General features: G+C 33.3%; 1 protein-coding gene across 2 annotated transcripts in view; it reads right to left on the bottom strand.

The window, feature by feature from the left end:
- The window catches only part of LOC126890523 (15-hydroxyprostaglandin dehydrogenase [NAD(+)]-like), a 136,654-nt gene that overhangs the window by 117,144 nt on the left and 2,737 nt on the right, over positions 1 to 16,773 (bottom strand). Inside the window, exon 1 of one of the 2 annotated variants that reach the window (XM_050659527.1) lies at positions 13,394 to 13,828. The exons of the other annotated variant lie outside the window; for it this stretch is intronic. The gene's annotated coding sequence lies outside the window, so the exon portion shown is untranslated. Of the gene's footprint in view, positions 1 to 13,393; positions 13,829 to 16,773 lie in introns of those variants that run through there. 2 annotated transcript variants of the gene reach the window in all.

The raw sequence follows: 16,773 nt of genomic DNA, 5'->3' as shown, positions 1-16,773 counted from the left end.
AAAGATTATTTAATTCTCTATTCAGTAATATAACCATTAACATAATTATTTATACAGGGTGTGCAATAAAAAATTTTCTTCTATTTGTCAAATTTAATCAAAGTTAATTTAATTATATAATCAATGGTTACAGATAACGTAGAGCCACATCCAAAGCTTTAGTGGCATCTGCGTGTAAAACTCGATCTGACAGCGAAACTTCTTCCTCGCTTTCCTTATCTGCATTAGGGTTGCCTTGAGATTGAACCAAGTCTACAATGTCTTCTATATAAATTTTTGGTGCCTATTGTCATCAGCTTCAATCCATTCTGTAGTTGCACTTTCTTCTTCATTTTCACATCCTGGAAGTTGGTGTACGAGTTCTAGGAGGTTATCTTGTAATAGAGCTTGGAAAAATGAAGCTTCTTCAAATCGTAAATCTGGTTACAACAGTTGTAATACAACTTAATACATTATGTAGTGAACTGTACGACAAATAATGACACTGCCTATGCAACAGTGACATCAATCACAGTGACATGAGATTGGTGGGAGATGGAGAGAGTGAGACAGGTGCAGCGACTCAAAATAAACGACAACGAAAGCTTTGAATTCTTATTTAGGCTAACTGTCGGATAATCCGAACAGGCTGTCCCCCCAATTAGTTCGGATGGATGAAGTCGAGTTCGCTCCGCTTCGCGTTCAGGTATATTTTAGAATGGTACGAATTGGCTCCCTCATGAATGCGGGTAGGCTCTCATATAATCGCGGAAACATTAGATATTGTTGCCAAATCGTGTAATATTTATACTGCTTAGGAAATTTACATAGTGATATAGACTTTTTATAGGAAAATTATACTTTTAGACAAATACTTTTAGAGTTTGTTTTAGTTCAACATTGGCATATGTGGCAATTTTAACACAAATTATCGGTGTCGGCCGGTATGCGCTCGACCGTTTTGCGCTTTTACCTGAAATCGGCCGGTTTGCGCTCTACACTCTAATACTCGAAAGTTAAGTTAGGACCGAAGGGTTAGGTCTTCCTCCTTTCCCATAGATATTTCTAGGAAGGTACCTGTTTCTATCAAAAAGAGAAAATTTGAAAGAAGTGACAACGCTGGGTGATATTTTCGACATGTTTAGGTAAAATAAATTTTGTCTATGGGAGCCAATTCGGACTCTACCTTTTTTAGTTCAGGTAAAATTCTTACCATTGGGAGCGAACTCGACCCCGTCCGTTCGGATTTGCGGGGTTCTACGGTATGACTTACAGTGCGCTGGAATAAGTGTTACTCCCCCCCCGATTACCTTAATTATTTTAAACACATGTCTAAACAAAACACTCGGACAGGTCGAATTTAAAATAATCATAGCAGGTATATTATGGCATCAATGTTTCGAAGTTTACAGGATCCCTATTCAGGTGACAGGCTGACAGGCATAACTTTTGATTTTTTTAAATGGGAAAGTATACAATAATGTGACACCTCATTTAAAAGCTTTTGAAATTCTTATTACAATCATGTATAACACTTTAATCCGTTTTGAGAGCGTAGACGCAAAATTTTGGTCGAATTCTTTTAAATGCATTCATTTTTTTTTTAATACTGAGAAAACTAATAAGTATTTTTGAAAAATTTAAACGCACAATGACAGATTATTGAATCAAAGAATGAATCAGGATTTCAAAAGCTGTTATATAAGGCGCTTCAAAAGCTTCCTATTTAAAAAAAATTAAAGTTATAACTGTCACCTGAAGTGGGATCGCGTAAAGTTCGAAACATTGATGATATAATAATATACCTAATATGATTATTTTAAAAATCAACCTGTCCGAGCATTTTGCTTATGTGCTAAAAATAAATAAGTTACTAGTGGGGGGTACCTAACACTTATTAAGTGCACTGTATATATGTAGATTCTATAATTTGATATTTGCTTATAAAGCGTATTAATGTAGCACGTTTTTTAAAGTGCAATGAAAATATATATATTTATTTAACTATTTTTTTTATTATTTTTTTATCAATAAACTTTTAGATTTTAATACACATCAATATTATTAAAATAAAACTTAGTGCGCCATCTCTTTGTTACATGGTAAAACTAGTCACCTCGAAATAAATTATTCTATTTTATCTTCGCTCGATTGAAATACCAGGTTCTTCCCCTATTTAGTTACATACATAAAACGGTAGAGGACAGAAGCATTAAAAACATAATGTTTTTTAAGTTAGTATAATAAATAATTAACTTTTCTCTTTATAGTCTGGGCAGATCATCGGAGAATAGGCCATTTTTGGGAAAAGTTATTTACCAGCCATTTTATTGCTGGAATCGAATCTTATAATTATTATTGTATATGTTACCGACCAAACCCGATTTAAGGACAAACTAGTTTGGCCTAGGCCAAACTAGTTTATCCTAATATAAATACACACACTTCAGGTCAAACTAGTTTGGCCTAGGCCAAGCTTCGAAGTTCGAAAAATTCTAGAATTACTCATTTTTTTTTAAGAAAAGGAAATGTGAAGAGGAAGGATGTAGCTTCCAGCTGATATTTCAAAGAAGAATTAGAGTTGAATAACTCTGGCGCTACGCAGAAAAAAACTCGAAATCCGTGTCAGGTAACCCCATTTGACCGTACTCTCGTCACTAGGGAGCGGATTTATATGCGATCAATTTTGATGAAATATGCGCATATTATATGCGGTAAAAAATTACGAAATATGCGCAAGATATGCACAATAATTCAAAAAATGCGCATTTCGAGAAACCACAAATTTTCTGTTCTATTCTATTCTAAGGGGTTCTTTTATAGGGGGCGGCAATCTTATTTATTATCTTTCAAATAAAATAATTTTTTTATAATATATGCAATTTATTCACAGTTTTTACAAAAACTGCTACCAATAGTTACCTATTTAAAATAAAACAACAATATCACTATAAATATATTATTATCTTCGATTATAATTTAATACAATGTGTTTTTCCAAATTCTTTACGAGGAAACATATTCTTTGATTATAGGGGAGTGCAATTAGAACGAAAAGATACAATGTTTCGGAAAAAATCAAACAAGGTTATATTTTTCTAAAACTTTTTTTGTTAGTTTATAAATATGTTAAAGTAAAAAGTTCTACTCACAAATTTCGCCGCTAATTGTTTATTAATTGTTTAAACAATAACAATTGTTTTGTATAAATAATATTAAGAATATGGGTGAATTCAACATTTCATTTTGCTAAAAAATGTTTTTATTTTAGTTTTGATTATGCTGAACCCGAATCTGACATTACAATTTGCAAATTAAAAATAGCGACTTCAAAATGGTGGATTTTTTCCTAAAAATCCTTAAAAAGTAGTTGTAAAATCCGAATTTTTTTTATAAAACGTGTTTGTTTACATATATGTGGATATTTTTAAGAGGCTGCTGAACCTGAATCAAATTTTGATAATTTAAATTATAAAATGACAGATCCAAAATGGCGGGTAACTTAAAAAATAGTTGTAAAATCATAATTTCTTTACAAAATGTATTTATTTCTAGATATATTTATTTTTGAGAGCTTTGATAAACCTAACTTAAATGTTAACATTATAAACTATAAAATGGCGGATCCAAAATGCGGATTTTCTAAAAAGAACATTTTTCTAAAACATTTATTTTCTTTATTTTTAACAGGTTGTGGAATCTGAATTAAAGATTAAAAATTTAAATTTCAAAATGGCGGATATTTAAATGAAAAACAAGTAGAATCCAATAAACAAATAAGGAATTTCATTCTTAAAAAAAAAGATAAACAAATCATTTTCACAATAATATTAAACATTAAAATGTATTAGAAAGAATATTAAAAAAAAACAAATTTTCGATTAGAAGGATATAATTACATATTGGAACATAGTTTTTAATTCCAAACAACTTTTCTTTATAAAAATTTTCGATATTGTGAAATATAAAGGTACTTTACTCTTGAGTGAAATTCATATTTTTTTACATACCTCGTACAAAATTAACAAAATTTGATATTTGATGGTTGCATCTTATGTTATATACGATACAGAGTATTTTATAAAGAATAACTTTTTTTCGTAAAACTGATATTAAAAAAGTTATCAATAGGTTCCCAGTTACGCAGACATACTGTATGAGCTAAAAAAAAATTTTTTTGTTGAACATTTATTATTGTTGAAGCTTATTATTAAATGTATTTTGGGTAAGTTTTACAGAAAAAAGTTTTGATCACTCTGTATATACATTTTTTCAGCTGGTAATTTTCGGTTTTTGTATTACATTTTTGTTATCTTTCTAAGTTTTCTAAAAAAAAATTGTTTATTTCATTTTTAAACTAAAATAATTCAGTGATTTTTTAAAGATTACATCCCAAGCTTTACAAAAATAGCAAAAAAATTTTATTAGATTTATTCAAACTTGAGTAATACCGTCTTAAAATGGTGGGAATTCTGTAAAATTTCGAAGTTTTCAAAAATTACATTTTTTGAGACATCGTATTATTTGAATTAAATTTATGAGATTTTTTTTGAATAAAATATCGTTTAGTAAGATGATTGAGAGGTAAGGTGTGCAAATTTGAGAGTTTTATAAGTAAAATTGTATTAGTTACACATTTTAAAATCATTTTTAAACAAAATTCATGTAAGGCTCAATTTCCGCCCACACCGTACTTATGTCCATAGATTTTATTTCTTTATATTACAACCATAAGATAGCTTATTTCATCTTCTTTCATGTACAATTTGTAAAATTTCTTTTGATCCATTAGTTAAAAAATTACATTAAAAAAACTCAACCGTGCAATTCTTCCAACGCTAGTTTACAGTGCGCCTATGTGTGTGAGAAGGGTGACTTTAGCGTTATAAATAAAAAATTACAGAAGCTAGAGATTTAATTTTAGAAAAATCTTTATATAAGGTTTTTTTTGTAAAATTTTCTGAATTTTTCAATGGTCAAGTCAGTTTTTTTCTAAAAATTTTATTTTTATAGTTATTTAAAAAAACATCTAACTTCGCTGTTCATTTGTTTAATAAAAAATGAAGCACCCACTTCTCGAGTAGAACTTTTTGATATGTTGTTTATTAAACATTTCTTAATGAAATTATAAAAAGTTTTATCTTGTTTGATTTTTTCCGAAGTGAAAATCTAAATGCACTCCCCTATTAGATAAAATATTTTTATAACTTGAAAAACTCCTTTCAACATCAATAGAAGTAATTGGGGCGTATTTAAAACAACTTGTTAATTTCCGTTAGAAAATCGTAAAACTATGGTTAAAGGTGTAAATTCTCTTAACAATAGAGGATTTAAAAGAATCACCAGAATTATAGATATACCTACTAAATATAATAAAAGTAAATAAAATTCGGATTTCCGGGTAAACCATTCTTCATCACTTTAACATCCTACAATCATTTTATAACGGGTTATTATAAGCACTATACCTAAGTACTTTGTGTAAAGATCGGGTATTTTCTAAGAAAAAATGAAAAGGCAGTGAATGAGCCGTCCTCTTCAGGTAGTTCTCGAATTAATAGATACGACAGCCTGTGCGGGGAAATATTTTGTGTCAAATTAAAAAATTTAAAATTTTTTTTGGACTTAAATGTTTTTAATATGCACAAAATATGCATGTTTTTTAAAAATATGCAAAATTTAGTAAAGTTCTCAAATATGCGAAATATGCATGCAATATGCATTTAGCATAAAATCCGCTCCCTACTCGTCACTAATTGGGAACTTATTTTTCGGACAGTCCGTTCTTCTCATTGATCGATCTTCCTGTGATTGTGTACGAGTATATAAAGTAATTCGTACAATATTGATAAGAAGAGAAAGTCTAAGCTCAGGATCGCGTTTATTAATAACTAACAAATGAGCTGATAATTATTGATTTCATGATTTCTTATTTCGCATCTCCGATATAGTATAGCAGGATATACAGCAGAAGCCATACATCCTTCCTCGTCGATAATTTTCTTACTGAAAAATGCATCCTGATCCTAATTCAGGTCCATTTCTACGGCCCCCCAAATTGAGATATAGGGTCAATATTGGTAGCACAAATTTGTGCAATTATTGTGCTTCAGGGTTCCAGAATTTGTGCCACCTTCCTTCACCCTGGACCTTAGAGACAAGTTTGGGTGGGCTAGCGAAAAGTTCGAAAAAGGCTAATTGCGCTAAAAAGGCGAATCTCTTTGGGCTCTGCTTCTCTCCGACTTTGATATTCGATTCTCTTTTCATTTTTCTTCTTAAAAAATGGTTCTTTAAAATTTTGGAGAGGTGGTGAGATGAAGAGATGGAGTGATGGCAAGATGGAGTGATGAAAAGGTGCAGATGGATAATGGGAAGGTGGTAAGATAAAGATGGAGTGACGGAAAGATGGAGTGATGGAAAAGTGGAGATGAAGGAAGGCGGCACAAATTCTGGGACCCTGAAGCACAAATAGTACAAATTGGGCACAAATTGCTCATACTATGCTCGACCCCCTACCCCACTTTAGAGTGGCTGTAGAAATGGAACCTGTAAATTCTCTGATTACAAGGTGGTTTTTACCCCCAGTGGGAAAACAAAAGGGTTGAAGTGGTACAACGAAGTTGAAAAATACATTTCTTGATCTGATTTCTGATCGAAAATTGTGTTCAACAAATACATGTACTATTTTTTAAATTGGCAGCGTAAAATTGCTCAGAGATTCATCTAAGAAGTTAAGTTTCCATCCCCCGTGGAGAGCTTGCAAGCCTGTTTTTCAGTTTCAAAATGTAATTCGTTACATTTTTGACGAATTTACCAAATTTTACATCTGCGGTGTTACTATGTGCAAGGTTTGGCTCCTTACTCCTAGCACTAATCCTCCCCAGTTTTAAATGTTGAAGGGTAGAGGTAGTACAAAAAAAATAAGGGCGGTACAATCCAGTACTAACGCACAACAAACGAAATAGCCAATTTTCGACTTTCAGATGGCAAAGAGTGCAATGTAGAGGGGTAGCATGTCACTGCACCCCCCCCCCCCTCCCAGGCCAATCTAGACGGGTGGGGCGGTACAAACAAAATAATGGCGGTACAATGCGATGCTAACGCAGTACAAACGAACATACCCATCCCGGACCTCCAGATCGAAAAATTGGGGAAAGCATGTCACCAGCCCCTCCAGACAGATTTCAAAGGGTGGGGGCAGTACAAACAAAATAAGGGCGGTACAATCCGATACTAACGCAGTACAAACGAACATACCTATCCCGAACACCCAGATCGAAAAACGGGGGGAAAGCATGTCGCCAGTCCCTCCAGAGAGATTTAAGAGGGTGGGGGCAGTACAAACGAATGAAGGTATATGCAATCCAGTAGTGAGCTTTTTTCGACCCTCAAATCGAAAAAGGTGGGGCTGGTGACATGGACCTTAAAATTGGTTGTCCCGAGAGCAGAGGCTGCACGCAAATATGTAATATTCATTCCATATGCTCTGATGTTCATTGGTTGTAACTTAGTTTTGCTGACAACCATAAGTTTAGTCTTAGAAGTATTAAGTTTTAGCCCATATTCATCACATGCTTCGGTCAACCTGTTTAATAGTCGTTGTAAGTCTTCTTCATTGAAGGCAGTCAGTACCGTGTCATCTGCGTTCTGAGATTGTTGACATCAATTTCGTTGATTTTAATGCCTGCATCTTCATCTAAGGCTTGACAATAAATTCGAAGTAGATATTAAAAAGTAAAGGTGATAAAATACAACCTTGCCTCACTCGCCGTGGTATTTCCACTGCTCACGTCGTGTTCTGACCAATTCGTATGTTTGCGCATTGATGCAAATACAAATTTTTGATAATACTTGGTCTTGGTCATCAATTCCCACCTATTGCAAAACACCTATCAGTTTGTCATGGGTTTCTCGGTCAAAGGCCTTTTCTAAATCGATAAAACAAATGTAAACCGATTGTTATATATCCCTACATCTTTGTAGGGCTTCTCTGGTTCCAAGGTTGTTTCTGAAACCAAACTGTGTTTAGCTAAGTTGTTCTTCTATTATGTTGTAAATTCTCGAGTGCAGTATTTTTAAGAAAATTTTCAGTACATGACACATCAGACTGATAGTGCGATGACCGCTACACTTCTCCTTCTTATTGTTCTTTTTGTATAGACATGACTCTGTCTGTTTTTTCAATGTGATTTTTGAAGTTATACTTCTTTAGGCGCGATTGAGAGTAAAATTTCATAATACTGCGCGCATGCGCACACAGACAGTATGACGTTTAGTTGCTAATCTTTCAAATTATGTATCAGCGCAAATAAGCCATTAAAATAGTATAGGTATTAGTGTTTTTTAGTAAATGTATTATTTATTATAATTTTTGTGTCTTGGGATTTGTCTTCCTTGGGCGTAAAATAATAAAATATATATTTTTATATTTCACTTATAACCGTTATGATGTGTAATTATGTATATCCGAAACGTCAATAACAGGTGCCTTGATAGCCTGGTTGGTAGAGCATTGGACCAGAGATCGAGAGCTCGCGAGATAGCGGGTTCAAATCCCGGACGATTCATATTTTTTTTTATTGGCATTGTTAAGTTTTGGTTAATTTTTGGTAATTATTGTTAATTTTTTGTATTGTAACCGTTAAGTATATTTATTTCGTTGAAATTATATAATAGAAATATAACTTCTTACGTGCGTACAAAGTACACACACATTCTTTTTTTTTCCGCTGACCGTCTTCCTATTGGGGAACCGTCTCTCGCTGTCCTGACTACCCTATTTGTTGTCAGTCGGCTGATGTGGTCATTCCATTCTATTCTTCTGTGTCTTACCCAGTTATTAATGTTATCCACCTTGCATCTCCGTCGTATATCTGTACTTCTAGCTCTGTCCCATAGAGTCACTATCGATTTTTCGAAGGGTTTTCATCTCCGCTGTTTCGAGCAATCTTTTTGTCCTCTCCGTGTCGGGTCGTGTTTCTGCCGCATATGTCATTATTGGTCTGATGACTGTTTTGTAAATTCTGCCTTTCATTTCTTTTCCGATATTTTTATTTTTCCCTATTGCGTCATTCAGGTAACCTGCGGCTCTGTTTGCTCTATTCACTTGATCTTCCACTTCTGTTTCGAGCCTTCCGTATCTAGATAGTGTGATGCCTAGGTTTTTAAACTCCATCACTTGTTCTATTATATGTCCTTCCAGCTCTAATTTACATCTTATTGGATCTGCTTGTATAAACATGCATTTTGTCTTTTTTGAGGAAATTAACATGTTAAAGTTTCTGACGGTAATGTTAAATTGGTGCAGCATACGTTGTAAATCATCTTCACTTTGATCGCTACACTGTTTGGTGTTTATTTTCTTCGGTATCATTACAAATGCTGACAGTAGCCATACTGTTGGTACATGAAACGATGGCATGAATGAATAATAATCTTCTCCTTCTTCTTATTACGCCGTCTCCTTTCGAAGGTTGGCGATGCAAATGGCAATTGCAGTTTTGGAAACTGCCGAAAGAAAAATTTCTGCGGATGAGCGGTCAAGCCATCTTCGGTTATAATACTACACTAAATTTAAATAAGACATGCAGTGCATATAAACAAAGATGATAGTTGTTAAAGGTGTAAAAAAATAATCTACTCGTTCCATAGTAACAGTATATTATTAACATCACGTTATCACTTTGTTGTCTCTTTTCTCGATTATTAGATTTTATTGTATAGTATGTAAGTTATTGTACCCACTGAATATATATAGATAGTGAAATAATAATCCTATTAATTAAATAATTTAATAATTTACGCGATTATACAAGTAACTGTTATCCAAAAATATTCAAAACCTGAACGGAAATAGCCATCTCTTATGTTGCCGATGACGACATCGCTGTCAACTAATGTTTACATTCAGTGCATATCTCATGCGAATAAACTGTATGTAGATATACCCTATTCCACGAATATACGACTGTGTTGGATTATCTCGACAACGAATATTTTATTGTGCAAATATGAAGAATGAAAATAAAGTGCAAATTACATTGCTGTTTATTGGAATAATTATTAGAGCCATTTACTTTCGTACTTCTATGTTGCACACTGAAATATTTGTTGTCGCGATAATCCAAAACAGACGTATATTCGTGGAATGAACCATATCGGGAATTATATAGCCAAGCTCCAACGAAATTAAAGGTGTATTTACTATTTAAAATATCAAAGAACCTATCCGTATTACGATTTAACCAACAGTCACTAGGATTGTTGACCAAATATCACGTAAATCTTGTAGTAGTATTCCTTTCTGGAATATTAGATTTTTTTAATGTGCACGTGCCACCTATTTAGACAATTAAACAACTTTTTGTACTATTATTGAATTAATTATGTTATTAAAACAAAGTGATTTTTCAGGCACGTGAATGTACTGGAGGTAAATACCCTTTTTATTTTAATTCCAAACAGGTAGACTTTCCAGACACTTCTTTGTACAAATGAATGTGTTTACTTGCAACAACTTGTACGTTTAATAAATAGAAAGAGAGTATTTTATTCCTGGGTTAGTCGGTCTCTTATAAACAAAACACTCTATTTTGCTTAAACGTTTCGGCAATTTGCCATGTTTAATAAGCACATTCAATTCAATAATATAGGTATTCATAATTGAAGACACAAGTGCATGAAGGGTCTATGTGACATTTTCAAGTTACTGAGAAAAATGAAGGTAAAGTTTTTCTACTAGAACTTTTTTACTATAAGATTAAATTTATAGGATAGGTAGTCCTAAAACTAATATATTTATTAAGAATATTAAAAAAAAACTTAAAAAAAATTTATTATATATTTTTTATACAGGGCCTATTTTACCGCTAGGCCCGTGAGGCACCTGCCTCGGGCCCGTATTTGAATGGGGCCCGGAAAGATCACCAAACTAAACATGTTTATTACAATAACAAAACAAATTTTCAAAAGTCTTTCATTTTACGAACATTCAATGATAAATGATAACCATAAGAGTTACATATAATTAAGTGGATAGGCGCAAACTTTCGGCTTCAATGCTCTTTAAATGCATTCACTTTTTCGAATTCTCCAAAAAGTAATAAATATTTAAAAAAAAATGTAGGCTCAGACTGAAAGACTACATTATTACCGAGGGCTGAATGTCCCTTAGAATACATAAAAAGTTTCTTTTAAATAAGATAAGTCGAACCCGCTTATTGGAATAGCCTTCGTGCCAAGCAAAAGTATTTCTATAAGCGGGATATTCTAATAAACGATCATTAGTAGCTAGCAGAAACTTTTCGGTACCTCAAATTTCTATTCCTTAAAGCGGGATATTCTCTTAACAGATATTCTAATAAGCGGGTTCGACTGTATTTAAAATTAAAAATCACACTCAATTTTCTCTTTTTTTTTTCACCCCTGTAACTTATTAAAATAAACATCGAAGATTGCAGGGACTTTCGGCCCTCGGTAGTAACGTAATCTTTCATTCTGCGTTTAAAATTTTCAAAAATACTTATTTACTCCGGTCAACTTACGCATCCGAGGCTACAAAAATTACCATCAAGCTGAAAATTGGCATGATTGTTAAAAATACCATCAATGAAATCTAAAAAATCCTCATAAATCCGACCCCTGCTAAAAATGTTACGTGGGGTCAAAGGTCACCAAATATGTTTTTTAGCGACTTTTGCAAATTTATAAAAGAAAAGTTTTCGTTGAAAAGTGTATATAGATCCTTTATGCAGGTGCATTTTAAAATTTACTGTGTACATAGATCCATTAGGCTCTAGTATCTTAGAAAATATTAATTTTAAAACGTGTTTGACTTGTTTGAAAGATTTATAGGTTCAAACAACTTACTTTTAACATAAAAAACATATTTTGAAAAAATTATCACATAGACCCTTCATGCACTTGTGTCTTCAATTATGAAACTTTATACTGTTATATTAAGCGAGGAAATAAAGCATTACACCTCTAACTTTTTAAAAGTAAGACTGATCGTTATGACGAAACCTTTTTCATTCGATTCTGAAGAGCTTCAGGAAAAAAATTGAACTATTGGCATTAGGGACAAATGAAAATTGCATTGTTGTCGAAGTCCTAATTTAAGAATACAAATCGACCTGTCTGAGGATTTCTCTTTAAATTTGTCCTTTCTCGAGATAATAAATTTATGCAAACTCAAACGTCCTCACTTATACTACAGTGTCGCGCCCGCTTAATTAGCAATTAAAAACAAAGGGGTTTTCGATATTGTATTGCAAAAAGCTCTTCGGGATTTCATCAATCAATGTTTAAAGAATATCTACCTACCTTGGCAACATTGAAATTTTTAGTTAAATGTCCGATTTAGGGTTAAAAATGGCCGACTTCGCAATTTTCAAAATTTTTAATCCCTTATATAACAAAAACTATTAACCTAAGAGAAACATCACCAAAGACCTTTTCTGGCACCCATTTAAATGGTAGCACTCCGCGGTTTTTTCATATATAGAGATTCATTGACCATATGAAATAATAAAACCCCGTTAACGTTATAGTTCCTTTCTATAGTACATAATCAATAGCCTATAAGGATCAAAATCTATATGATGCCGAAAGGCGCTTTTACCATGGGAGTGGTTGCCACCCCATCTCGGGGGGTGGAAATTTTTTATTAAATTTTGACCGCAACAGTTGATAAAAACATTCATTTGAAGTAAAAAATGTTCAATACATTTTTTTGATAAAATTAATAGTTTTCGATTTATTCGCTATCTAAAGTGTTAGTTTTATATCGAAAAAATCAATGTTTTTAGATATTATACTCATTTACGATTCACTCAATTTTTGTCGCAGAAAAATTTTTTTTAAACGAATTTCTTAAGAATTATATAACCTGCCATTTCATATTTAAACATTTTTTCGTATCTCTGATGCTAATCTTTCTATTCTGAAGAAAATGGCATTTTTTACCAAACTACAAAAATCGTTATTTGCTTTTAACTCCAGTTTTTTAAAAACTAATCATCGCAAGCCAGTCAAACTTCTGGAATCTATTAATAATACAAAAATAAAGAAGAATAAATAAGGCCAAAGCCTAAAAACACCGCTAATTTACATTATTATGCTTCCAATTGGATTTCTCCTTTTTTTTTTCAAAAAAATATTGATCTTTTAACCGTAACTTCTTTATTTGTTATCCTTGAAGCGTTTTGCCTGTCTGCTCTAATGGGATCAAGGAAAGACTATCTATAGAGATACTGGGGAGTCGAAATGGGGCTAGCAGAAGGAACAGACACGCAAACCTTCATGCGAACGGCAGCTCATTTTTTGTGCGGTGGCAGGTCGTAGATTCGTTGGGAGGGGTAGGAGGGTTTAAAGAAGACTAAACTACATAACCAAATAAGCAAAGGATACTTACACAGACTTGAGGACTTTCCTACTATTTAAACAAATTGGGACGCCGTTTGAAAAATCCTCAAATTCTCATATCGAGTACTTACTGGAAAGCAACTGGGGGACATTCATCGTAGATTCCTCATTGGGGTTATAGTGGGCTACAAATTATCATCATTTGGCTTCTATGCCATTATATTTTCTTCTGTTCTAAAACTTATTCACTTGTATTAGATATCTGTTAATAATTTTCTTAAATAAAGAGGTTACAGAAATAAAGATGTGTACATTTTATAATGTTTATTTAAACCTTAATACCTTTTTATTTTTATTGAGAATAGACACATTCTCAAACCAGAAATGAATAATAATAACAAAATACATGATTTTACAATTTTTAACCTTATTTTTAGCAGTGTACCAAAACAAAAATTTGACATGGCTGTCAAATGTCACTGCCATCTAATATTTACTTTACATAATATATTTTCCATGTTGAAAACAAACATTTTTAATTATGTAAAACCTTTACCAATAATATCCACTTGTGAATTATTTAAAATAAACATTATCATACCTTGTTAAAACAAAAATCCATGTCACAACACTTGGAACTTCAAAATTTTCCATTCAGACGGGGCTGGGAGGGGAAGATATTCAAATCATTACAAAACTGGATAAAATCGATACCAAATAATATCATCTGGGCATTTCTTACTGGAACATGAACAAATCAAAACATCATAAAAATAGCAACAGCTACATAAAGGACAGGAACCAGGAAACCACGCACTTCTTTTACCGGCAAATCAAACTGCATAACAATAGAACTGTTTCACAATAATATATCCATTAAAATGCCGTGAAACTATTGTCATTATATTCCTTGACATGTTAGAAATCCATTAGTTCTTTTACTATAAGAAGAAAACCATTTTGGCCGGCAAAGTGCGACTTTTTGAGTTCTAACAAAAAGATGCTTACAGAGCTGATGTACTTTTAGAACTGGCTTTACATCGTCACGTCTCTCTCGCGTCCCAACGATGCATTTCTTCTCGATCGTTCGGCCAAAACTATTGACCAATCGTCAACTACAACTCAAGGATCTTTCAAAATTCTGACCAATAATATCATAGGGTTTTTAGCGCTCAAAACTTAAAGGAAAAACACCAAACCTTTTAGAGGATTCATTCTCGAATAATGGATGTTTTCAATAACAATCTACGTAGTTGGTTATTGCTACACAAATAAATAGGAAATTTCCTAACCTTTACAATGCGAACAGGAGCGGCTTAGGAAATTTTAAAGATATATAAACTCGCAAAATATATTAAAAAAATTAATATTTTTCTTGGGATAGGATTAAAATTAATGGATATTTTTTATAAAATATTGTAGTAGAAATCCATCTGCTACAATAGCCTCCTCGGAAGAGAGGAAACTGGATTACCAATTCAGTTTTCGATAACTACAAAAATCCAACATTGACTTCTTGGGTGTGACAGGACAACAATACAAAAATATTTAAATAATGGCTAATGGGGATTAAACAAAAACAAAAACATCATTGTTAGGGAGTGGGCTAGCGTGCCATCAATCGCCAGACTCTTTAAAGTCGAGTAGACTTAAATGTTTCTTGACTCTACAAAGAACTGTAGGTGACAAGAGTTTCTGTGCCTTGGGAAAGAAATAATCTTGTGCCCTGTGTGGACCTCGCTGACATCCACTGCAGTAACACAAGTGACATATATACTATATATACCATATAATATATACCATATAGCAGGGCAGACACAGCCTCATCACCTCGTTGCCTAACCAGGATTGGTTTTCAAAAACTAAAAAATCTTTCTGAGCTCTTGGCTCAGCAGATAGGCATCTGCTTAAACTCTAAACACCTAGCGACTTTCACGGGGCATTCGGCAACGGTTCTGCAAAAGGAGGATTTAGACAATCCATTCTAAATACCTCGTTGAGATAAAATGTCACAAATAACTTATCTCAACAACTCATTCAAACAAGACCAAACAGGGGGGAATGCGTGTGACAACATAAAAGACCAAAAAAAACTAGTATACTGGATTCAAACGGGATATCAAACCATTTAATAAGATCAAAAAAAAATAACGTAACACATGACATAGGAAATACTACATCATTACGTTTTCAATCAAAAGTCCTATTTAGGACATAAAAGCCTTTCATGAAAGTTCACAAGACAACTTTCACATTTTCAAATCACTAGCTGGGATAAACTTGTACTTTTCAAAACAGGGGATTTGATCTTACTTTTCTAAAACATAAGTAGACCTTACTTTTCCAAAACAATGGGTAGACTTTATTTTTCCAAAACATGAGTAGACTTCACTCTTCCAAACTGGGGTTAGACTACTTTTTCAAAACAGGGATGAAAGCAAACACAAGGGGAAGACCTAAGGGACATTGGGAAGAATGACAGTTCCGACGAACGACCACTTCCATTTATCCACCGAAAGCAAGCTTCACCTGTACTCAACGCGGCCAGATCCTAAGCTCACCAACCTTGTCACAGCTTCTGCTCTTAGCCTACTTTCAATGAACAAACACAAGAGAGGTCAACGAACTATTCGCCAAAAAAAATCAAACTCCATCACGGACATGGGCTAACAGACATTACGGGATAACAGACTCTAGAATTTCCAGACAAAAAAGGGATAGACAAACAAACAGGGAACAAAAGACTCATAGGGCATTTATACATTCTCCATACACATGGGCTTACAAACACAAATAATATCGAAACTTGGTTCTTAGTCATACTCCATATACATGGGCTTACAAACACAAACAAATATTGAAACTTGGTTCTTATATATACTCCATATACATGGGCTTACAAACACAAATAAATATTGAAATTTGGTTCTTATATGAGCTTACACAAATAAAACCGTTCTTGCTCCGACTATTAATGGGAGTATTCCCAGACAACTGTAAAACACTTCCTCATCACGAGTATTACACTTGTGATATGCCAGATACAAGAAAACATACATCATTTTATTAATAAGTGGAGGGGCCTCGCCACGGTTTCCCTCTTCACTTCTTCATGGGGTTACTTTTTCTTCACTTCTAACATGAACAAATCCATATATCAAGGGTTATTTTCAAAACAGTGTCGACAGAGTACGCTATCTTCAAATCAAAAAGTGATAGCTTTTCTCCTGGCTGCTTGAAAAAACAAGGGGTCTACTTCTTCATTAATAAGTGGAGGGGCCTCGCCACGGTTTCCCTCTTCACTTCTTCATGGGGTTACTTCTTCAAGGATGACTTCTCCAACTAACCTGTGGCAATAATATACCCAAATATAGATAGGCTTCGCTGGAAAATCACGGAACTTACTCACACAGACCATACCGAATTAGC

Source organism: Diabrotica virgifera, chromosome 8, assembly GCF_917563875.1.
Source record: "Diabrotica virgifera virgifera chromosome 8, PGI_DIABVI_V3a".
Taxonomy (NCBI): domain Eukaryota; kingdom Metazoa; phylum Arthropoda; class Insecta; order Coleoptera; family Chrysomelidae; genus Diabrotica; species Diabrotica virgifera.
The sequence above is the reverse complement of the archived record's forward strand: the minus strand, read 5'-3'. Positions and strand labels throughout refer to the sequence as shown.